This window comes from Salmo salar, chromosome 17, assembly GCF_965601325.2.
Source record: "Salmo salar chromosome 17, fSalSal1, whole genome shotgun sequence".
Taxonomy (NCBI): Eukaryota; Metazoa; Chordata; class Actinopteri; order Salmoniformes; family Salmonidae; genus Salmo; species Salmo salar.
In genome coordinates, this window is record NC_138307.1 from 80907100 (window position 1) to 80933118 (window position 26019).

Genomic DNA, 26019 nt, shown 5'->3' on the forward strand with positions numbered 1-26019 from the left:
TCACCTCTCACCCTGTCCTCCTCTAACCTTTACTGTTCACACACACTCACCTCTCACCCTGTCCTCCTCCTAACCTTTACTGTTCACACACACTCACCTCTCACCCTGTCCTCCTCTAACCTTTACTGTTCACACACACTCACCTCTCACCCTGTCCTCCTCTAACCTTTACTGTTCACACACACTCACCTCTCACCCTGTCCTCCTCTAACCTTTACTGTTCACACACACTCACCTCTCACCCTGTCCTCCCTAACCTTTACTGTTCACACACACTCACCTCTCACCCTGTCCTCCCCTAACCTTTACTGTTCACACACTCACCTCTCACCCTGTCCTCCCCTAACCTTTACTGTTCACACACACTCACCTCTCACCCTGTCCTCCTCTAACCTTTACTGTTCACACACACTCACCTCTCACCCTGTCCTCCTCTAACCTTTACTGTTCACACACACTCACCTCTCACCCTGTCCTCCTCTAACCTTTACTGTTCACACACACTCACCTCTCACCCTGTCCTCCTCTAACCTTTACTGTTCACACACACTCACCTCTCACCCTGTCCTCCTCTAACCTTTACTGTTCACACACACTCACCTCTCACCCTGTCCTCCTCTAACCTTTACTGTTCACACACACTCACCTCGCACCCTGTCCTCCTCTACCCTGTCCTCCTCTAACCTTTACTGTTCACACACACTCACCTCTCACCCTGTCCTCCTCTAACCTTTACTGTTCACACACACTCACCTCTCACCCTGTCCTCCTCTAACCTTTACTGTTCACACACACTCACCTCTCACCCTGTCCTCCTCTAACCTTTACTGTTCACACACACTCACCTCTCACCCTGTCCTCCTCTAACCTTTACTGTTCACACACACTCACCTCTCACCCTGTCCTCCTCTAACCTACTCCACACCTTTACTGTTCACACACACTCACCTCTCACCCTGTCCTCCTCTAACCTTTACTGTTCACACACACTCACCTCTCACCCTGTCCTCCTCTAACCTTTACTGTTCACACACACTCACCTCTCACCCTGTCCTCCTCTAACCTTTACTGTTCACACACACTCACCTCTCACCCTGTCCTCCTCTAACCTTTACTGTTCACACACACACTCACCTCTCACCCTGTCCTCCTCTACCCTGTCCTCCTCTAACCTTTACTGTTCACACACACTCACCTCTCACCCTGTCCTCCTCTAACCTTTACTGTTCACACACACTCACCTCTCACCCTGTCCTCCTCTAACCTTTACTGTTCACACACACTCACCTCTCACCCTGTCCTCCTCTAACCTTTACTGTTCACACACACTCACCTCTCACCCTGTCCTCCTCTAACCTTTACTGTTCACACACACTCACCTCTCACCCTGTCCTCCTCTAACCTTTACTGTTCACACACACTCACCTCTCACCCTGTCCTCCTCTAACCTTTACTGTTCACACACACTCACCTCTCACCCTGTCCTCCTCTAACCTTTACTGTTCACACACACTCACCTCTCACCCTGTCCTCCTCTAACCTTTACTGTTCACACACACTCACCTCTCACCCTGTCCTCCTCTAACCTTTACTGTTCACACACACTCACCTCTCACCCTGTCCTCCTCTAACCTTTACTGTTCACACACACTCACCTCTCACCCTGTCCTCCTCTAACCTTTACTGTTCACACACACTCACCTCTCACCCTGTCCTCCTCTAACCTTTACTGTTCACACACACTCACCTCTCACCCTGTCCTCCCTAACCTTTACTGTTCACACACACTCACCTCTCACCCTGTCCTCCCTAACCTTTACTGTTCACACACACTCACCTCTCACCCTGTCCTCCTCTAACCTTTACTGTTCACACACACTCACCTCTCACCCTGTCCTCCTCTAACCTTTACTGTTCACACACACTCACCTCTCACCCTGTCCTCCTCTAACCTTTACTGTTCACACACACTCACCTCTCACCCTGTCCTCCTCTAACCTTTACTGTTCACACACACTCACCTCTCACCCTGTCCTCCTCTAACCTTTACTGTTCACACACACTCACCTCTCACCCTGTCCTCCTCTAACCTTTACTGTTCACACACACTCACCTCTCACCCTGTCCTCCTCTAACCTTTACTGTTCACACACACTCACCTCTCACCCTGTCCTCCTCTAACCTTTACTGTTCACACACACTCACCTCTCACCCTGTCCTCCTCTAACCTTTACTGTTCACACACACTCACCTCTCACCCTGTCCTCCTCTAACCTTTACTGTTCACACACACTCACCTCTCACCCTGTCCTCCTCTAACCTTTACTGTTCACACACACTCACCTCTCACCCTGTCCTCCTCTAACCTTTACTGTTCACACACACTCACCTCTCACCCTGTCCTCCTCTAACCTTTACTGTTCACACACACTCACCTCTCACCCTGTCCTCCTCTAACCTTTACTGTTCACACACACTCACCTCTCACCCTGTCCTCCTCTAACCTTTACTGTTCACACACACCACCTCTCACCTGTCCTCCCTAACCTTTACTGTTCACACACACTCACCTCTCACCCTGTCCTCCTCTAACCTTTACTGTTCACACACACTCACCTCTCACCCTGTCCTCCTCTAACCTTTACTGTTCACACACACTCACCTCTCACCCTGTCCTCCTCTAACCTTTACTGTTCACACACACTCACCTCTCACCCTGTCCTCCCCTAACCTTTACTGTTCACACACACTCACCTCTCACCCTGTCCTCCCCTGGCCTTCCCTGTAGCTCAGTTGGTAGAGCATGGTGTTTACAACGCCAGGGTTGTGGGTTCGATTCCCACGGGGGGCCAGCACAGAAAAAAAAAAAATCTATGAAATTGTATGAAATGTATGCATTCACTACCGTAAGTCGCTCTGGATAAGAGCGTCTGCTAAATGACTAAAATGTAAAAAATGTTCACACACTCTCACCCTGTCCTCCCCTAACCTTTGCAGTTCACACACACACAGACACACTCACCTCTCACCCTAACCTTTACTATTCACACACACACACACACAGAGACACACAGAGACACACACACAAACATAGTTGTGGTCCATGGTAGATGTTAAATCTGGTCAGCAGTGGTCCATGGTGGATGTTAACTCTGGTCAGTAGTGGTCCATGGTGGATGTTAACTCTGGTCAGCAGTGGTCCATGGTGGATGTTAACTCTGGTCAGTAGTGGTCCATGGTGGATGTTAACTCTGGTCAGTAGTGGTCCATGGTGGATGTTAACTCTGGTCAGCCGTGGTCCATGGTGGATGTTAACTCTGGTCAGCAGTGGTCCATGGTGGATGTTAACTCTGGTCAGCAGTGGTCCATGGTGGATGTTAACTCTGGTCAGCAGTGGTCCATGGTGGATGTTAACTCTGGTCAGTAGTGGTCCATGGTGGATGTTAACTCTGGTCAGTAGTGGTCCATGGTGGATGTTAACTCTGGTCAGCAGTGGTCCATGGTGGATGTTAACTCTGGTCAGTAGTGGTCCATGGTGGATGTTAACTCTGGTCAGTAGTGGTCCATGGTGGATGTTAACTCTGGTCAGTAGTGGTCCATGGTGGATGTTAACTCTGGTCAGCAGTGGTCCATGGTGGATGTTAACTCTGGTCAGTAGTGGTCCATGGTGGATGTTAACTCTGGTCAGTAGTGGTCCATGGTGGATGTTAACTCTGGTCAGTAGTGGTCCATGGTGGATGATCATGAATTATACATGTATGTTTGTCTGTGGGATGTTATTTTGTGTGGGTGGGAATAGAGGAATAATGTTTTCCCTCTATGCTAGGTAGTCAGGCGTAATCTAATGATACACAAAGCCATTTAGGGTGGAAATTACAGAGGTCTTGTGCAATTATGGTGCATCTTTATTCTTCAAGGTTGTTGTTCCTCTTAACATATCAGGGCTTGTTGTAATTACAGTAGAAGGGAAGGCTTCTGACACCATGACATGTTGCCCAACATCAGTTGTGGTACAAAGTAGGAGGTCAACAGTGGTATAATCAAGGCCTCTGCCTGAGCACTGTGACAAATGTAGGCTGTTAAGACAGCGTCTCAAATGCCACCCTGTTCCCTACATAGTGCAGTAGTTTTGACCAGAACCCTGTGGGCCCTGAACAAAAGTAGTGCACTAACTAGGAAATAGAGTGTCATTTGGGGCGACTGATTAAAATGACCAATTTAAGATGTGACAACCGCGGCGTTCATGTGCCGTGACCCGTTCTTGTTTTGAGAAACAATTTTCATTTAGAGAGAACATAGAGTGTGGGGGAGACGGGGACCGGAGGCCATTTTAGCAGAGTGACAAAACAACCAATCAATTTGAATTGTAACAACATTATGAGAGGTGAACAAGGCCCTTTGTGACTTGAGGGAAAATATGGCCTTTTATCATTAACCAATCAAATATTTTTTTTGTTTATCAGTTCATCATGTCCGTAATGTTGATACTCATGTTATTAGTTGTTCAGACAGGATAGAGCAAAAATGGTGGTGCGTTTATAGGACTAGCCCGAGCCTAACAGTTTTCTGTATGGACCAGACGAGGCACAGACAATCATCTGCCCTATTGTGTCCCTGTGATCCATCCCATGTGTCCGCTTGATCTCCTATCAAAGCTTAGAGGAGGTGTGTAGCCATGGAAACAGTTTTACAACAAAGGACAAAGACACAGAATAATGATTCAAATTAGAATGTCAAATCTAACAATTGTCTTTCTGTCATTCTCTAGACCAGGGGTATTGAACTCTGACACTGCCAGGTCCAAAACCAGCTAGTTTTCTGTTCTGCCTGATCATTAATTGCACCCACCTGATGTCCCAGGTCTAAATCAGTCCCTGATCAGAGGGGAACCTGATGTCCCATGTCTAAATCAGTCCCTGATTAGAGGGGAACCTGATGTCCCAGGTCTAAATCAGTCCCTGATCAGAGGGGAACCTGATGTCCCATGTCTAAATCAGTCCCTGATTAGAGGGGAACCTGATGTCCCAGGTCTAAATCAGTCCCTGATCAGAGGGGAACCTGATGTCCCAGGTCTAAATCAGTCCCTGATTAGAGGGGAACCTGATGTCCCAGGTCTAAATCAGTCCCTGATCAGAGGGGAACCTGATGTCCCAGGTCTAAATCAGTCCCTGATCAGAGGGGAACCTGATGTCCCAGGTCTAAATCAGTTCCTGATTAGAGGGGAACCTGGTATCCCAGGTCTCAATCAGTTCCTGATCAGAGGGGAACCTGGTGTCCCAGGTCTAAATCAGTCCCTGATCAGAGGGGAACCTGATGTCCCAGGTCTAAATCAGTCCCTGATTAGAGGGGAACCTGGTGTCCCAGGTCTCAATCAGTCCCTGATCAGAGGGGAACCTGGTGTCCCAGGTCTAAATCAGTCCCTGATCAGAGGGGAACCTGGTGTCCCAGGTCTCAATCAGTTCCTGATCAGAGGGGAACCTGGTATCCCAGGTCTCAATCAGTCCCTGATCAGAGGGGAACCTGGTATCCCAGGTCTAAATCAGTCCCTGATTAGAGGGGAACCTGGTGTCCCAGGTCTAAATCAGTCCCTGATTAGAGGGGAACCTGGTGTCCCAGGTCTCAATCAGTCCCTGATCAGAGGGGAACCTGGTATCCCAGGTCTCAATCAGTCCCTGATCAGAGGGGAACCTGGTATCCCAGGTCTAAATCAGTCCCTGATTAGAGGGGAACCTGGTGTCCCAGGTCTAAATCAGTCCCTGATTAGAGGGGAACCTGGTATCCCAGGTCTAAATCAGTCCCTGATTAGAGGGGAATAATAATAGAAAAAGCAGTGGAACTGGCTTGGAGGTTCAGAATTGAGTTGAAGGGCTCTAGACTATAGAGCTCAGGGAAGAAAGAACCACTGAAGATATCCCTCACAGAGTGTCTCATCCTCTAGACTACAGAGCTCAGGGAAGAAAGAACCACTGAAGATATCCCTCACAGAGTGTCTCATCCTCTAGACTACAGAGCTCAGGGAAGAAAGAACCATTGAAGATATCCCTCACAGAGTGTCTTGTCCAGTCTACTCTGAACTCTTTCCTTCTCTCATGTGTTAGGATGGCCTCCTTTCTCCAGGGTGGTTCTGTCTCTCTCTCTCTCTGTCTCTCTCTCTCTCTCTCTCTGTCTCTCTCTCTCTCTCTCTCTCTCTCTCTGTCTCTCTCTCTCTCTCTCTCTCTCTCTCTCTCTCTCTCTCTCTCTCTCTCTCTCTCTCTCTCTCTCTCTCTCTCTCTCTCTCTCTCTCTCTCTCTCTTTCACTCTCTCTCTCTCTCTCTCTCTCTCTCTCTCTCTCTCTCTCTCTCTCTCTCTCTCTCTCTCTCTCCTCTCTGTGTGAGTTATCATTTAATCCTGTGCTAGGATGGCCTCCTTTCTCCAGGGTGATTCTTTCTCTCTCTCTATGTCAAACCTCACAGTTATTTTAGTCTCTGGCTCTTTCTGTTTGAGCTTAAAATAGACTGGTTCTGAGAGTGACAAATGTCCAGCTATAGCGTCCTCAGGGTATGTCCCTGTATAGCGCACTAATTTTCACCAGGGCCCCTAGGCAGGGAACCACTATACAGGGAATAAGGGGCCATTTGGGCCCCAGCCCTTCCTTAAAGTCATTCTGAATGTATGGCTTTAAGATATATAGAAGGTAAAGTATGCTGGTTGTGTGAATAATATAACTGTGTCCTCCGTGGACCAGACAGAAGAAACAGAGGAGAGAGAACGAGGTTATAACCTGCTCTGACATCACAGAGGGAGCTGAGTGACATCAAAGTGTATTATGTTTTTCTTTCCTTTCCATTTAACCTTTATTCAACCTTTATCTAACCTTTATTCAACCTTTATCTAACCTTTATTCAACCTTTATTCAACCTTAACTGACTTGCCTAGTTAAATTATGAACAAATTCTTATTTACAATGACGGCCTACCAAAAAGCTAAAGGCCTCCTGCGGGGGACGGAGGCTGGGATTAAAAATTAATTCAATAAAAATATAGGACAAAAGCACAGCATGACAACACAACATGGCAGCAGCAACAACATGACAACACAACATGGTAGAAACACAAAATTACAACAACATGGTAGCAACACAACATGACAACAGCATGGTAGCAACACAACTTAACAACACGACATGACAACAACATGGTAGCAACACAACATGACAACAGCATGGTAGCAACACAACATGACAACACAACACGGCAGCAGCAACAACATGACAACACAACATGGTAGGAGCACAAAATGACAACAACATGGTAGAAACACAAAATGACAACAACATGGTAGAAACACAACACGGCAGCAGCAACAACATGACAACACAACATGGTAGGAACACAAAATGACAACAACATGGTAGAAACACAAAATGACAACAACATGGTAGCAACACAAAATGACAACAACATGGTAGGAACACAAAATGACAACAACATGGTAGCAACACAAAATGACAACAACATGGTAGCAACACAAAATGACAACAACATGGTAGGAACACAAAATGACAACAACATGGTAGCAACACAAAATGACAACAACATGGTAGCAACACAAAATGAAAACAACATGGTAGCAAAACAACATGACAACAACATGGTAGAAACACAACTTAACAGCACAACATGTCTACAACATGGTAGAAACACAACATGACAACAACACGGTAGAAACACAACTTAACAACACAACATGACAACAACATGGTAGCAACACAACTTAACAACACAAGATGACAACAACGTGGTAGCAACACAACTTAACAACACAACATGGCAACAACATGGTAGCAACACAACACAACAACACAACATGGCAACAGCACAACATGACAACAACATGGTAGCAACACAACATGTCAACAACATGGTAGCAACACAACACAACAACACAACATGGCATTAGCACAACATGACAACAACATGGTAGCAACACAACATGTCAACAACATGGTAGCAACACAACTTAACAACACAACATGACAACAACATGGTTGAAACACAACTTAACAACACAACATGACAACAACACGGTAGCAACACAACACAACAACACAACATGGCAACAGCACAACATGACAACAACATGGTAGCAACACAACATGTCAACAACATGGTAGCAACACAACATGACAACAACATGGTAGAAACACAACAAGTCAACACCATGGAAGCAACACAACATGACAACAACATGGTAGAAAAACAACATGTCAACAACATGGTAGCAACATGACAACAACATGGCAGAAGCACAACATTGTAACAGCTAAAGCCCTTGAGTGTCAGCCTCACTCAATGTCAGACAATTTCCCATCCTCCCTCCTCAATAAGAAGACACACACACACACACGCACGCACGCACGCACGCACGCACGCACGCACGCACGCACACACACACACACACACACACACACACACACACACACACACACACACACACACGAAACCTCAGTAGCTTTAAGGGATACGCATTGTACTGTGTAGAGAAACAACACAGAGAAAAATCTGGTGTTGTAAAGTTAACGGCCTGTGAAGTCCTTTCTTTGTATATATGTGTGTGTATTTCCGTCAGTGTGTGTGTTATGGGACTGAGGCTGGGGGGCGGTGACGGTTAGTTGGGCAGAATCAATCAGGTATCCCCAGAGCTCAGAGCAGCAGAGCAGCAGAGCAGGCCAGACCTCATCTGTTACTCTCTACACAACACTGGGATTTAACATAGTCCTCAGAGCCTGCTGATAGCTGACGGGAGAGGGGGAGGGAGGGGGAGGGAGGGAGGAGGGGGAGAGGGAAGGGGAGCGGGTTGGGGGGAGAGATTAAGGAAGGGGGGAAGGGAAGGGGAGAGGGAGGGAGAGGAAGAGGTTATGAGTGAGGAGAGAAGGATGTGTGAGAAGAAGAGAAGAGGGAGAGAGGGAAGAGTGGGGGATGACGGAGAGTAGGGGATGAGGGAGAGTAGGGGATGAGGGAGAGTAGGGGATGAGAACGAAGGGGGAGGAGAGAGAGGGATGCAGGGAGGGATGGAAAAGCATTGGGCAACAAACCTGCAGCTGAACTCAAAAAGAGAAGACCTGGGGGAAAATGACCCAAGTTTTTCGGGCTTCTGAATGAAGTAGTGGTCTAAGGCACTGCATCTCAGTGCAAGAAAGGTCACTACAGTCCCTGGTTCAAATCCAGGCTGTATCACATCCGGCTGTAATTGGGAGTCCCATAGGGTGGTGCACAATTGGCCCAGTGTCGTCCGGATTTGGCCGGTGTAGGCCGTCGTTGCAAATAAGAATTTGTTCTTAACTGACTGTCAATGAGAGTGCACTATTGGTATGATTTGGAAATGGATTTGCAGGGTCACCAGGTGCATTCTTGGGCCAAGAAACACGAGCAATGGTTGAGGAGCTGAATGTATCATGACTCGGTGAAACATAAGATATTACAGTTTTTAATATCCTGTTGGTAGGATATATGTGATCGTGGGCAAATTGTTTGTTTGTATATCGGTATTGTTTGTATATATTGCAACACACAATACTATTATGGCTCTAGCCAGAAGTTTTGCTTTGGCGTTTCTAATTTATTCTACAATTCAAACATGGCGATGATCCCAAAGTCCCGTTCCACCTACACTGGAAGACGTGGATGGAAATCTTCCCTTTCATATTGTGAACTTCGTCCATGAACAACTTTACCGGCACCTGATATCACCTTTCCTACGGGAACAGCTGAGCCGCTCGGGGGAAGGTACACAGGAAACGCCGCAGCGCCGCTGAGACCGGTGTTAACTCCAACAAGCTGCTTGTTACCTTCAGCCTGCTGCTCTGTGGCGTTGTACACAACCTGTCCTGGCCCAAACACCACAATGCAAGCTAAACAACTATGCCCACACTGTGGTAAGACCGTAAGGAAGAATTCAAAAGTGGTGGCTTGTGACATTTGTGATTTGTTTTGTTCACATAAAGTGTAGACCTATCAAGCCCTTGTCATGTGATGAAGCTGTAAAGTCTCAAAGTAACACTTTGCTTGTTTGTAACGTATGCTGTTTAAATGTGGTGCTTAACATTGGGATGCTGGACACAAGCAGGGATGACGAGTGCAGTCTAGATGAGATAGTCGATGTATCATCAGTGGGCACAGAACATGACACGTTTGACTGTTTCAATCGAACAGGACGTCATTTTATTCATGTGAACGCACGGGGCCTGCTGCCCAAATTAGAGGAATTAAAACTCTTTGCTTCTAACACACTGGGTGCAGTAGTTGCTGTGACTGAGACATGACTCGATGAGGTTGAGCTTCCGGGTTATAGAATTCATAGAATTACCAGAAACGGTGGTGGCGCCGTGTGTGTGTTTTTTACTGGGAAGGATGTGTATTTTAACCCTCGTTCAGATCTGAAAAGGAAGTTGCATGGGTAGAGACACTTGTTCATAAATGTCGTCCTATACTTGCTGGTGTTTCTGCTATCGGCCTCCTAAGCAGAATCATTTCTATGATTTACTGGAATTGAATTGCTGTGATCACAATGTATTTGCTGATAGGGAATGTCTTCTGCTTGGTGATTTTTAATACAGATGTGCAGTTATCACCCCAGGAGAAGTACACTAGTAAATGCCCTGTATAATTATAACATTCATCAGTTATTTGGACAAAACAATTGATTGTTGAGCCAATCCGGGTGTGTATTGACTGTAAATTAACTTTGGATTTGATTATTGTATCAGATCAAGAGAACGTCTGTCAGTCAGGAGTCTTAAATATTGGTTTTAGTGATCATATGGTAACCTGCTGTACCCGTAAGACATCCATAATGCTACTAAAGACAGGTAATAAATACATGAAGGTACGGTCTATGAAACAATACTCAAAGAAACGTTTTGTAGAGGTCCTTGGAATTCTGGATTGATCTCATGTTTGTGAGAACACAAGTGTGATGATATTGATCAATGATTGGTATCTTTAAAAAAAATCTGTTTCTGTCTGCACTCGACTCTCTGGTTACAATGAAACACATTCAGAATCAAACAGCGGTCAGGGAAATGGATCACTTCTGAGAAAAAAGGGATCGCTACCTGGACAGATTCAGAAGGACACATCTACAACAAGATGATAATGGTTATATTAACTGTATAAATCAGGCAAGATACAAAATGGATAAGGCCACATCCTAACGTTATATAGACGTCATTAATGACAACTTCCATCAGCCTCGTAAACCGTGGAAAAAAATGTAACTGCAAAAATGATAACGCATATTGTAAGACTTTCTATTAGTAGTGGTACATTACCCAATGATCTCAGAACAACCCCGGGTGGTTCCGCTCCATAAGAAGAGCAGTAAAACAAATGTAGGAAACTACAAACCTGTGTTGATCCTCAGCACCTCATCCAAAGTTGTTGAGAGGTTTGTTTTTAAATCAACTTGAGGGATACCTTCTAGAGCACAAACCTGTTTATGAACTCCGTCTGGCTTTAGAACAGCTCATTCCACTGATACTTGCCTTATCCATCTTTTTGACCACATTATGCAGGAACGTGAGAAGGGGAACTATACAGGTAGGGTCATGTTAGACTTGCAGAAAGCTTTTGACTCTGTAGACCATGATATTCACCTGATGAAACTGAAATGCATGGGTCTAAATGATGTAGCAGTGAATTGGTTTAGGTCTTATCTGACCAACAGAACACAAGTATGTAATGTTGGTGATGTTCTGTCAGAGGCCAAATAAATATCCTGTGGAGTACCGCAGGGATCCATTTTAGGACCACTCTTATTTCTTATATACGTTAATGATATGCCAGTTACAGTAAAGTGTAAACTCCTGCTTTATGTTGATGATTCAGCCATATTGGTAACAGGGAAGGATACAGTTTACATAGAGGAGACCCTGAGTAAGGAATTGCATTTTGTTAGAGATTGGTTGTCTGACAACAAATTGTCACTACATTTGAGAAAAACTCAATCATTTTGCTTGGAACAAAACGTAGATTGCTTAGGGCTGACAAGATAACGGTAAACTGTGCAGGCAAGAAGATTGAATCTAAAACAAGTGTATCTTATCTTGGTGTGTCCCTAGATCAATCCCTTTCTGGAGACCTGATTGCTGCTAAAATTCTTACTAAAATGGCAAACAAATAGACATTTTTATACCGTAACGCTAGATATTTTAACATTTAAGTTAAGAAACTGCTTGTCTCAACCTTGATTCAGTGTCATTTTGATTATGCCTGCTCTGCTTGGTATAGTGGGTTAACAAAAAAGCTGAAAAAGAGAATGCAGGTCATGCAAAAGAATATTATCAGGTATATTATCAGGTATATGCTGAATGTCCCGCCTAGGACCCACATATGGGTACAGGGAGGTGAGCTTGTTGCCTTTGGAGTCCAGAGTGGACCAACTTAAATGTAATCATATGTTTGATATCTTAAATGATCATGCCCCAGGTTACATGAAAAACCACATTGATATGGTCTATAACCAACACAGTCACAATACCAGAGCTAGTGTTAAGTCTTGTAAAATCCCAAGAGTAAACAGTACTGCGAGGAGCACGTTTTTCCATACATGCATTTTGTCTATGGAATAGCCTTCCCTTGGAGATCAAACAAATAAAAAGTTAAAATAGCTTTAAAAATCAGGCAAAGTAAGGCAAAGTAAGAGAAACCCCTCCACTGCCCCTTGCTCCCCCCTACTGCTGGTCAGGTGTATTGATTTGAAGGATCGGTATGATGTGCAATTAATAGATTGTTTTAATGTGAAATGAATATGGTTGATTTTTTAAGGTAACGGAGAATTGCAGCGAATAGTGCCACTTTTTAGGATGTCAATATAAATGAATATATTTATGGTTGTTTGTAATTTTGTCTTGTCTTTCAATCATTATGTGTTATTGTTTTTAACATCGAGGACCACTTTGGAAATAAGCGTGATATCCTCTGGGTGATAAGTGATATCCTCTGGGTGATACGTGATATCCTCTAGGTGATAAGTGATATCCTTTGGGTGATACGTGATATCCTCTAGGTGATAAGTGATATCCTCTGGGTGATAAGTGATATCCTCTGGGTGATAAGTGATATCCTCTGGGTCCACATTGTGCATTTTGTTGTATATGTCTGTTGCCCAAAATAAATGTAATTCAAATCAATGCCTAGTTAAATAAAGGTTAAATGTAAAAGAAAAAATGTAACTCAAAGAATCGGGGGAATAGCCCAGTGTTAACTCAAAAGAGGAAGACTAGGGGGAATAGCCCAGTGTTAACTCAAAAAGAGAAGACTAGGGGGAATAGACCAGTGTTAACTCAAAAGAGGAAGACTAGGGGGAATAGCCCAGTGTTATCTCAAAAAGAGAAGACTAGGGGGAACAGCCCAGTGTTAACTCAAAAAGAGAAGACTAGGGGGAATAGCCCAGTGTTAACTCAAAAGAGGAAGACTAGGGGGAATAGACCAGTGTTAACTCAAAAGAGGAAGACTAGGGGGAATAGACCAGTGTTAACTCAAAAAGAGAAGACATTTACATTACATTTAAGTCATTTAGCAGACGCTCTTATCCAGAGCGACTTACAAATTGGTGGATTCACCTTATGATATCCAGTGGAACAACCACTTTACAATAGTGCATCTAAATCTGTTAAGGGGGGGGGGGGGTTAGAAGGATTACTTTATCCTATCCTAGGTATTCCTTAAAGAGGTGGGGTTTCAGGTGTCTCCGGAAGGTGGTGATTGACTCCGCTGTCCTGGCGTCGTGAGGGAGACTAGGGGGAATAGCGCAGTGTTAACTCAAAAAGAGAAGACTAGGGGGAATAGCCCAGTGTTAACTCAAAAAGAGAAGACTAGGGGGAATAGACCAGTGTTAACTCAAAAAGAGAAGACTAGGGGGAATAGCCCAGTGTTAACTCAAAAAGAGGAAGACTAGTGGGAATAGCCCAGTGTTAACTCAAAAAGAGAAGACTAGGGGGAATAGCCCAGTGTTAACTCAAAAAGAGAAGACTAGGGGGAATAGCCCAGTGTTAACTCAAAAAGAGAAGACTAGGGGGAATAGACCAGTGTTAACTCAAAAAGAGAAGACTAGGGGGAATAGACCAGTGTTAACTCAAAAAGAGAAGACTAGGGGGAATAGCCCAGTGTTAACTCAAAAAGAGAAGACTAGGGGGAATAGACCAGTGTTAACTCAAAAAGAGAAGACTAGGGGGAATAGCCCAGTGTTAACTCAAAAGGAGAAGACTAGGGGGGAAATGACCAAGTATTAACTCAAAAAGAGAAGACTAGGGGGAATAGACCAGTGTTAACTCAAAAAGAGAAGACTAGGGGGAATAGTCCAGTGTTAACTCAAAAAGAGAAGACTAGGGGGAATAGCCCAGTGTTAACTCAAAAAGAGAAGACTAGGGGGGAAATGACCAAGTATTAACTCAAAAAGAGAAGACTAGGGGGAATAGACCAGTGTTAACTCAAAAAGAGAAGACTAGGGGGAATAGTCCAGTGTTAACTCAAAAAGAGAAGACTAGGGGGAATAGACCAGTGTTAACTCAAAAAGAGAAGACTAGGGGGAATAGTCCAGTGTTAACTCAAAAGAGAAGACTAGGGGGAATAGTCCAGTGTTAACTCAAAAAGAGAAGACTAGGGGGAATAGACCAGTGTTAACTCAAAAAGAGAAGACTAGGGGGAATAGTCCAGTGTTAACTCAAAAGAGAAGACTAGGGGGAATAGACCAGTGTTAACTCAAAAAGAGAAGACTAGGGGGAATAGTCCAGTGTTAACTCAAAAAGAGAAGACTAGGGGGAATAGTCCAGTGTTAACTCAAAAAGAGAAGACTAGGGGGAATAGACCAGTGTTAACTCAAAAAGAGAAGACTAGGGGGAATAGACCAGTGTTAACTCAAAAAGAGAAGACTAGGGGGAATAGACCAGTGTTAACTCAAAAAGAGAAGACTAGGGGGAATAGTCCAGTGTTAACTCAAAAAGAGAAGACTAGGGGGAATAGACCAGTGTTAACTCAAAAAGAGAAGACTAGGGGGAATAGTCCAGTGTTAACTCAAAAAGAGAAGACTAGGGGGAATAGACCAGTGTTAACTCAAAAAGAGAAGACTAGGGGGAATAGTCCAGTGTTAACTCAAAAGAGAAGACTAGGGGGAATAGACCAGTGTTAACTCAAAAAGAGAAGACTAGGGGGAATAGACCAGTGTTAACTCAAAAGAGAAGACTAGGGGGAATAGACCAGTGTTAACTCAAAAAGAGAAGACTAGGGGGAATAGACCAGTGTTAACTCAAAAGAGAAGACTAGGGGGAATAGACCAGTGTTAACTCAAAAGAGAAGACTAGGGGGAATAGACCAGTGTTAACTCAAAAGAGAAGACTAGGGGGAATAGCCCAGTGTTAACTCAAAAAGAGAAGACTAGGGGGAATAGACCAGTGTTAACTCAAAAGAGAAGACTAGGGGGAATAGACCAGTGTTAACTCAAAAAGAGAAGACTAGGGGGAATAGTCCAGTGTTAACTCAAAAGAGAAGACTAGGGGGAATAGTCCAGTGTTAACTCAAAAGAGAAGACTAGGGGGAATAGACCAGTGTTATCTCAAAAGAGAAGACTAGGGGGAATAGACCAGTGTTAACTCAAAAGAGAAGACTAGGGGGAATAGACCAGTGTTATCTCAAAAGAGAAGACTAGGGGGAATAGTCCAGTGTTAACTCAAAAAGAGAAGACTAGGGGGAATAGACCAGTGTTAACTCAAAAGAGAAGACTAGGGGGAATAGACCAGTGTTAACTCAAAAGAGAAGACTAGGGGGAATAGTCCAGTGTTAACTCAAAAAGAGAAGACTAGGGGGAATAGACCAGTGTTAACTCAAAAAGAGAAGACTAGGGGGAATAGCCCAGTGTTAACTCAAAAAGAGAAGACTAGGGGGAATAGCCCAGTGTTAACTCAAAAAGAGAAGACTAGGGGGAATAGACCAGTGTTAACTCAAAAGAGAAGACTAGGGGGAATAGTCCAGTGTTAACTCAAAAAGAGAAGACTAGGGGGAATAGACCAGTGTTAACTCAAAAAGAGAAGACTAGGGGGAATAGTCCAGTGTTAACTCAAAAAGAGAAGACTAGGGGGAATAGACCAGTGTTAACTCAAAAAGAGAAGACTAGGGGGAATAGACCAGTGTTAACTCAAAAAGAGAAGACTAGGGGGAATAGTCCAGTGTTAACTCAAAAGAGAAGACTAGGGGGAATAGACCAGTGTTAACTCAAAAAGAGAAGACTAGGGGGAATAGCCCAGTGTTAACTCAAAAAGAGAAGACTAGGGGGAACAGACCAGTGTTAACTCAAAAAGAGAAGACTAGGGGGAATAGTCCAGTGTTAACTCAAAAAGAGAAGACTAGGGGGAATAGACCAGTGTTAACTCAAAAAGAGAAGACTAGGGGGAATAGACCAGTGTTAACTCAAAAAGAGAAGACTAGGGGGAATAGACCAGTGTTAACTCAAAAAGAGGAAGACTAGGGGGAATAGACCAGTGTTAACTCAAAAAGAGAAGACTAGGGGGAATAGTCCAGTGTTAACTCAAAAAGAGAAGACTAGGGGGAATAGACCAGTGTTAACTCAAAAAGAGGAAGACTAGGGGGAATAGACCAGTGTTAACTCAAAAAGAGAAGACTAGGGGGAATAGACCAGTGTTAACTCAAAAAGAGAAGACTAGGGGGAATAGTCCAGTGTTAACTCAAAAGAGAAGACTAGGGGGAATAGACCAGTGTTAACTCAAAAGAGGAAGACTAGGGGGAATAGACCAGTGTTAACTCAAAAAGAGAAGACTAGGGGGAATAGACCAGTGTTAACTCAAAAGAGGAAGACTAGGGGGAATAGACCAGTGTTAACTCAAAAAGAGAAGACTAGGGGGAATAGACCAGTGTTAACTCAAAAGGAGAAGACTAGGGGGAATAGACCAGTGTTAACTCAAAAAGAGAAGACTAGGGGGAACAGACCAGTGTTAACTCAAAAAGAGAAGACTAGGGGGAATAGACCAGTGTTAACTCAAAAAGAGAAGACTAGGGGGAATAGACCAGTGTTAACTCAAAAAGAGAAGACTAGGGGGAATAGTCCAGTGTTAACTCAAAAAGAGAAGACTAGGGGGAATAGACCAGTGTTAACTCAAAAAGAGAAGACTAGGGGGAATAGTCCAGTGTTAACTCAAAAAGAGGAAGACTAGGGGGAATAGCCCAGTGTTAACTCAAAAAGAGAAGACTAGGGGGAATAGTCCAGTGTTAACTCAAAAAGAGAAGACTAGGGGGAATAGCCCAGTGTTAACTCAAAAAGAGAAGACTAGGGGGAATAGACCAGTGTTAACTCAAAAGAGAAGACTAGGGGGAATAGTCCAGTGTTAACTCAAAAAGAGAAGACTAGGGGGAATAGTCCAGTGTTAACTCAAAAAGAGAAGACTAGGGGGAATAGACCAGTGTTAACTCAAAAAGAGAAGACTAGGGGGAATAGTCCAGTGTTAACTCAAAAAGAGAAGACTAGGGGGAATAGACCAGTGTTAACTCAAAAAGAGAAGACTAGGGGGAATAGTCCAGTGTTAACTCAAAAAGAGGAAGACTAGGGGGAATAGCCCAGTGTTAACTCAAAAAGAGAAGACTAGGGGGAATAGTCCAGTGTTAACTCAAAAAGAGAAGACTAGGGGGAATAGCCCAGTGTTAACTCAAAAAGAGAAGACTAGGGGGAATAGACCAGTGTTAACTCAAAAGAGAAGACTAGGGGGAATAGTCCAGTGTTAACTCAAAAAGAGAAGACTAGGGGGAATAGACCAGTGTTAACTCAAAAAGAGAAGACTAGGGGGAATAGCCCAGTGTTAACTCAAAAAGAGAAGACTAGGGGGAACAGCCCAGTGTTAACTCAAAAAGAGAAGACTAGGGGGAATAGACCAGTGTTAACTCAAAAAGAGAAGACTAGGGGGAATAGACCAGTGTTAACTCAAAAAGAGAAGACTAGGGGGAATAGCCCAGTGTTAACTCAAAAAGAGAAGACTAGGGGGAATAGACCAGTGTTAACTCAAAAAGAGAAGACTAGGGGGAATAGACCAGTGTTAACTCAAAAAGAGAAGACTAGGGGGAATAGACCAGTGTTAACTCAAAAAGAGAAGACTAGGGGGAATAGACCAGTGTTAACTCAAAAAGAGAAGACTAGGGGGAATAGTCCAGTGTTAACTCAAAAGAGAAGACTAGGGGGAATAGTCCAGTGTTAACTCAAAAAGAGAAGACTAGGGGGAATAGACCAGTGTTAACTCAAAAGAGAAGACTAGGGGGAATAGTCCAGTGTTAACTCAAAAGAGAAGACTAGGGGGAACAGCCCAGTGTTAACTCAAAAAGAGAAGACTAGGGGGAATAGTCCAGTGTTAACTCAAAAAGAGAAGACTAGGGGGAATAGACCAGTGTTAACTCAAAAAGAGAAGACTAGGGGGAATAGTCCAGTGTTAACTCAAAAAGAGAAGACTAGGGGGAATAGCCCAGTGTTAACTCAAAAAGAGAAGACTAGGGGGAATAGTCCAGTGTTAACTCAAAAAGAGAAGACTAGGGGGAATAGACCAGTGTTAACTCAAAAAGAGAAGACTAGGGGGAATAGTCCAGTGTTAACTCAAAAAGAGAAGACTAGGGGGAATAGACCAGTGTTAACTCAAAAGAGGAAGACTAGGGGGAATAGACCAGTGTTAACTCAAAAAGAGAAGACTAGGGGGAATAGCCCAGTGTTAACTCAAAAGAGAAGACTAGGGGGAATAGACCAGTGTTAACTCAAAAAGAGAAGACTAGGGGGAATAGACCAGTGTTAACTCAAAAAGAGAAGACTAGGGGGAATAGTCCAGTGTTAACTCAAAAAGAGAAGACTAGGGGGAATAGTCCAGTGTTAACTCAAAAAGAGAAGACTAGGGGGAATAGACCAGTGTTAACTCAAAAAGAGAAGACTAGGGGGAATAGACCAGTGTTAACTCAAAAAGAGAAGACTAGGGGGAATAGCCCAGTGTTAACTCAAAAAGAGAAGACTAGGGGGAATAGACCAGTGTTAACTCAAAAGGAGAAGACTAGGGGGAATAGACCAGTGTTAACTCAAAAAGAGAAGACTAGGGGGAATAGACCTGTGTTAACTCAAAAGAGAAGACTAGGGGGAATAGACCAGTGTTAACTCAAAAAGAGAAGACTAGGGGGAATAGTCCAGTGTTAACTCAAAAAGAGAAGACTAGGGGGAATAGACCAGTGTTAACTCAAAAAGAGAAGACTAGGGGGAATAGTCCAGTGTTAACTCAAAAGAGAAGACTAGGGGGAATAGACCAGTGTTAACTCAAAAAGAGAAGACTAGGGGGAATAGACCAGTGTTAACTCAAAAGAGAAGACTAGGGGGAATAGTCCAGTGTTAACTCAAAAGAGAAGACTAGGGGGAATAGTCCAGTGTTAACTCAAAAGGAGAAGACTAGGGGGAATAGTCCAGTGTTAACTCAAAAGAGAAGACTAGGGGGAATAGTCCAGTGTTAACTCAAAAGAGAAGACTAGGGGGAATAGACCAGTGTTAACTCAAAAGAGAAGACTAGGGGGAATAGTCCAGTGTTAACTCAAAAGAGAAGACTAGGGGGAATAGACCAGTGTTAACTCAAAAGAGAAGACTAGGGGGAATAGCCCAGTGTTAACTCAAAAAGAGAAGACTAGGGGGAATAGACCAGTGTTAACTCAAAAGGAGAAGACTAGGGGGAATAGACCAGTGTTAACTCAAAAGAGAAGACTAGGGGGAATAGCCCAGTGTTAACTCAAAAAGAGAAGACTAGGGGGAATAGTCCAGTGTTAACTCAAAAGAGGAAGACTAGGGGGAATAGACCAGTGTTAACTCAAAAAGAGAAGACTAGGGGGAATAGACCAGTGTTAACTCAAAAGAGAAGACTAGGGGGAATAGACCAGTGTTAACTCAAAAAGAGGAAGACTAGGGGGAATAGACCAGTGTTAACTCAAAAAGAGAAGACTAGGGGGAATAGCCCAGTGTTAACTCAAAAGAGAAGACTAGGGGGAATAGACCAGTGTTAACTCAAAAGAGAAGACTAGGGGGAATAGACCAGTGTTAACTCAAAAAGAGAAGACTAGGGGGAATAGCCCAGTGTTAACTCAAAAAGAGAAGACTAGGGGGAATAGCCCAGTGTTATCTCAAAAAGAGAAGACTAGGGGGAACAGCCCAGTGTTAACTCAAAAAGAGAAGACTAGGGGGAATAGACCAGTGTTAACTCAAAAAGAGAAGACTAGGGGGAATAGCCCAGTGTTAACTCAAAAAGAGAAGACTAGGGGGAATAGACCAGTGTTAACTCAAAAGGAGAAGACTAGGGGGAATAGACCAGTGTTAACTCAAAAAGAGAAGACTAGGGGGAATAGACCTGTGTTAACTCAAAAGAGAAGACTAGGGGGAATAGACCAGTGTTAACTCAAAAAGAGAAGACTAGGGGGAATAGTCCAGTGTTAACTCAAAAAGAGAAGACTAGGGGGAATAGACCAGTGTTAACTCAAAAAGAGAAGACTAGGGGGAATAGTCCAGTGTTAACTCAAAAGAGAAGACTAGGGGGAATAGACCAGTGTTAACTCAAAAAGAGAAGACTAGGGGGAATAGACCAGTGTTAACTCAAAAGAGAAGACTAGGGGGAATAGTCCAGTGTTAACTCAAAAGAGAAGACTAGGGGGAATAGTCCAGTGTTAACTCAAAAGGAGAAGACTAGGGGGAATAGTCCAGTGTTAACTCAAAAGAGAAGACTAGGGGGAATAGTCCAGTGTTAACTCAAAAGAGAAGACTAGGGGGAATAGACCAGTGTTAACTCAAAAGAGAAGACTAGGGGGAATAGTCCAGTGTTAACTCAAAAGAGAAGACTAGGGGGAATAGACCAGTGTTAACTCAAAAGAGAAGACTAGGGGGAATAGCCCAGTGTTAACTCAAAAAGAGAAGACTAGGGGGAATAGACCAGTGTTAACTCAAAAGGAGAAGACTAGGGGGAATAGACCAGTGTTAACTCAAAAGAGAAGACTAGGGGGAATAGCCCAGTGTTAACTCAAAAAGAGAAGACTAGGGGGAATAGTCCAGTGTTAACTCAAAAGAGGAAGACTAGGGGGAATAGACCAGTGTTAACTCAAAAAGAGAAGACTAGGGGGAATAGACCAGTGTTAACTCAAAAGAGAAGACTAGGGGGAATAGACCAGTGTTAACTCAAAAAGAGGAAGACTAGGGGGAATAGACCAGTGTTAACTCAAAAAGAGAAGACTAGGGGGAATAGACCAGTGTTAACTCAAAAGAGAAGACTAGGGGGAATAGACCTGTGTTAACTCAAAAAGAGAAGACTAGGGGGAATAGACCAGTGTTAACTCAAAAGGAGAAGACTAGGGGGAATAGACCAGTGTTAACTCAAAAAGAGAAGACTAGGGGGAATAGTCCAGTGTTAACTCAAAAGAGAAGACTAGGGGGAATAGTCCAGTGTTAACTCAAAAGAGAAGACTAGGGGGAATAGACCTGTGTTAACTCAAAAAGAGAAGACTAGGGGGAATAGCCCAGTGTTAACTCAAAAAGAGAAGACTAGGGGGAATAGACCAGTGTTAACTCAAAAAGAGAAGACTAGGGGGAATAGCCCAGTGTTAACTCAAAAAGAGAAGACTAGGGGGAATAGTCCAGTGTTAACTCAAAAGAGAAGACTAGGGGGAATAGCCCAGTGTTAACTCAAAAAGAGAAATAAAGTGAAGGAGGAAGGAGGGAAGGATGGAGGGAGGGAAAGGAAGCGGGGACACACAGGAGGAATTAGAGGGAATCTTTCACCATGCAGGGCTGTGCTGTACGTGTATGTGGGTGTGTGTGTGTGTGTGTGTGTGTGTGTGTGTGTGTGTGTGTGTGTGTGTGTGTGTGTGTGTGTGTGTGTGTGTGTGTGTGTGTGTGTGTGTGTGTGTGTGTGGGTGAGTGTGTGCCAGGCTGGGCCAGGCCCTGAGCTCTCTGTGACTGAAGGAAAATCCATAATGTGCAGCTATAAAAAGACAGTCTCTCTCTGGCTCAGTGGGTATGTGTCTGCCAACCGCATTCTGCTACACACAACTATAGAATAGGGTTGTCTCTGTGTGTGTGTGTGTGTGTGTGTGTGTGTGTGTGTGTGTGTGTGTGTGTGTGTGTGTGTGTGTGTGTGTGTGTGTGTGTGTGTGTGTGTGTGTGTGTGTGTGTGTGTGTGTGTGTGTGTGTGTGTGTGGTTTTTAAACAGCAGCACTGAGGAATGAGCCAATTAGAAGCTGGGGATGATTAGGTGGCCATGATGGTGTGAGGTTCAGATTGGGAATTTAGCCAGGACACCAGGGTTAACACCCCTACTCTTATGATGACTACCTTGGGATCTTTAGTGACCACAGAGAGTCAGGAAACCTGTTTAACGTCCCATCTGAAAGACAGCACCCTACACAGGGCAATGTCCCCAATCATTGCCCGAGGGCATTGGGATATTTTTTGGGACCAGAGGAAATAGTACCTCCTACTGGCACTCCAGCATCACCTCCATCAGCACCGAACAGCGCCAACCCTGCTTAGCTTCAGAGGTGAGCCAGCAGTGGGATGCAGAGTAGTATGCTGAGAGAGAGAGAGAGAGAGAGAGAGAGAGAGAGAGAGAGAGAGAGAGAGAGAGAGAGAGAGAGAGACAGAGAGAGAGAGAGAGAGACAGAGAGACAGAGAGACAGAGAATATAACTTCAGCATCTGTTCCTGCCTAATAAGTCTACTATGTGTGAGATGCTGGTACATGAATGCAAATATCTGTGTTTCTCTGTTGCCGTGATACGGTAATGAGTGTGTTAGTGGGAGTATGAGTCAGTGGTGTGGATGGAATCCTGAGGAAGTACAGGAGAAGGAAAGTCATTAAAGGACCAGACTATCTCCTCTGTCTGTGAGGAAGTACAGGAGGAGGAAGTCATGAGAGGACCAGGCTATCTCCTCTGTCTGTGAGGAAGTACAGGAGGAGGAAGTCATGAGAGGACCAGGCTATCTACTCTGTCTGTGAGGAAGTACAGGAGGAGGAAGTCATGAGAGGACCAGGCTATCTACTCTGTCTGTGAGGAAGTACAGGAGGAGGAAGTCATGAGAGGACCAGGCTATCTACTCTGTCTGTGAGGAAGTACAGGAGGAGGAAGTCATGAGAGGACCAGGCTATCTCCTCTGTCTGTGAGGAAGTACAGGAGGAGGAAGTCATGAGAGGACCTATAGATATTCTCTGTCTGTGTCCCAAATGGCTCCCTGTGAATCACTTTTGACCAGGGCACACAGAAAAAGTAGTGCACTATATAAGGATTACGGTAGCATTTGTGATGCATCCTCTGACTGTCCTGAACAGTAGCTGGATATCTGACCTCGGCTCATAGGGTCAAAGGTTAGGGCTCTGGAGAACAGTATACAAGCGGTGGAGGACGGGGTTGATAGATGGGATGGACAGAAAGGCTTTAGGAGGGCTGCTTTAAAGCATTGATCCAAATCCTCACCCTCTCGTGTCAGCTGGAAAAACAGCTAACCCAAGAGACCTTTTTTTTCATAGGCGATTCTTACTCCGTATTTGACAGTTGGATATTTCTGAAAAGAGTGTAGATCAGCTTGTCTGTACCGACTACCGCTTAAATGACTCTGCCTTTTCATTTCATCTTTTTGAAATCTATTAGCAGTAGGTTGAGTATTAGATATCAGTAGTGTCATGGGTAATTAGATTAGGCCCAGATTACGTCACGTAGTCTTTTCCAAACGCGTTTCAGGACTGAGGAAAGATATCAGAAGAGCGAGTCTGTCTGAGTACTTGTGCTTCTCAGAAGCACTAACACAAAATATGAATTCACAACACTCAGATATACAGTTCCGTTTTTAAAGCTTTATTGAACCAGGAAATCACATTGAGGTCAGAAGATCTCTTTCTCAAGGAGTACAGTGTCAGACGCCATCATGTCATAACAGAACACAGAAACCCATTGATCGTCATGGTCATCATTACAGCCTTGAACCTGTTCATGTTACTGCTCCTAATAGGGTGGACATGATCTTACATGATTTTATTAAGCTTACAGCGGTATAATCAGTTGACCCCTATATCCAGCCCTATATCAATCAACCACTTTATCTAGGCCTCAGTTAAACACGTCAGTTAAACACTATATCCAGCCCTATATCCAGCCCTGTATCCAGCCCTATACCCTGCCCTATATCAATCAACCACTTTATCTAGGCCTCAGTTAAACACGTCAGTTAAACACTATCCAGCCCTGTATCAACCCCTTATCCAGCCCTGTATCCAGCCCTATATCCAGGCCTGTATTCAGACCTATATCCTGCTCTATATCCAGGCCTGTATTCAGACCTATATCCTGCTCTATATCCAGGCCTGTATCCAGACCTATATCCTGCTCTATATCCAGGCCTGTATCCAGACCTATATCCTGCTCTATATCCAGGCCTGTATTCAGACCTATATCCTGCTCTATATCCAGGCCTGTATTCAGACCTATATCCTGCTCTATATCCAGGCCTGTATTCAGACCTATATCCTGCTCTATATCCAGGCCTGTATCCAGACCTATATCCTGCTCTATATCCAGGCCTGTATCCAGACCTATATCCTGCTCTATATCCAGGCCTGTATTCAGACCTATATCCTGCTCTATATCCAGGCCTGTATTCAGACCTATATCCTGCTCAATATCCAGGCCTGTATTCAGACCTATATCCTGCTCTATATCTGTCCTTTGGCTTCTACATTTTTTCTAATGAGCTTTGGCTCTCGTCCAACTCCTTTTCTCTGATATTAATTAATGTAACTCACGTTCCCTCACGTTCTTTCTTCCTACCTCTTCCTTTGTCTTTCAGCCTTCATCCCCCGTTCCTCCTCTCGTATTCCACCTCCCCTCTTCCTCTCTCCCCCCGTTGTTTTTTTAATTGTAAATTGACACAGGTTTGCAGGCTCCCGAAGCACGTGGACGTAATCCACCAAGCCGAGTTAATTACTGCTGTTGTATTTAACTGTGTTGACAGTGAGGAATATCAAGCTGAATACACTTCTTTCTTTACCAATCCGTCTCTCCATTCCATCTCTCCCTCCCTCCGTTCCACTGTCTCTCTTCCTATTTCTATAAAGTACAGTCTCTCTCACAAATGAATCTCCTGTAGAGTGATATATGAATGGCCACCGTCCCCCATTATTACTGGGTAGAAATGACAATAAACTGACATCATTTAGATAACGAGTCTCACTGCTGTGTCATATTACTACAGCCTCATCAGGAGATTGATAATAGATTAGTTGTTTTGTGAACACTTCTCAGCCGGAGTGAAATCGGTGTCTGCAAAGCACCTATAGTCGTTTTACATTGTTACACTTACTGAGAAGGATAATGCAAGACTCCCAGCCGTCCAAATGATCAATGGCCGGCACTGTCTTACAGTAGTTCCTGTGTGTTCACACTGCCATGTAATTCCCATCTGTACTCAGAAGTCTATCTTTGATATGGAACAGTATTCTCAGAAGTATGTCTTTTATATGGAACAGTACTCTCAGAAGTATGTCTTTTATATGGAACAGTACTATCAGAAGTATGTACTTTATATGGAACAGTACTATCAGAAGTATGTACTTTATATGGAACAGTACTATCAGAAGTATGTACTTTATATGGAACAGTACTCTCAGAAGTCTATATTTTATATGGAACAGTACTATCAGAAGTCTATATTTTATATGGAACAGTACTCTCAGAAGTCTATATTTTATATGGAACAGTACTATCAGAAGTCTATATTTTATATGGAACAGTACTCTCAGAAGTCTATATTTTATATGGAACAGTACTCTCAGAAGTCTATATTTTATATGGAACAGTACTATCAGAAGTCTATATTTTATAGGGAACAGTACTATCAGAAGTCTATATTTTATATGGAACAGTACTCTCAGAAGTCTATATTTTATATGGAACAGTACTCTCAGAAGTCTATATTTTATATGGAACAGTACTATCAGAAG

At 43.9% G+C, this 26019-nt stretch overlaps 1 protein-coding gene and 1 non-coding gene across 2 annotated transcripts in view; both read left to right on the top strand.

Moving 5' to 3' along the window:
* Positions 1–26019, top strand: part of LOC123731884 (thyrotropin-releasing hormone-degrading ectoenzyme) — a 464288-nt gene that overhangs the window by 117244 nt on the left and 321025 nt on the right. The window lies entirely within an intron of this gene.
* Positions 2776–2851, top strand: trnav-uac (transfer RNA valine (anticodon UAC)). The gene has a single exon. It is a non-coding gene; the product is annotated as a tRNA-Val (tRNA).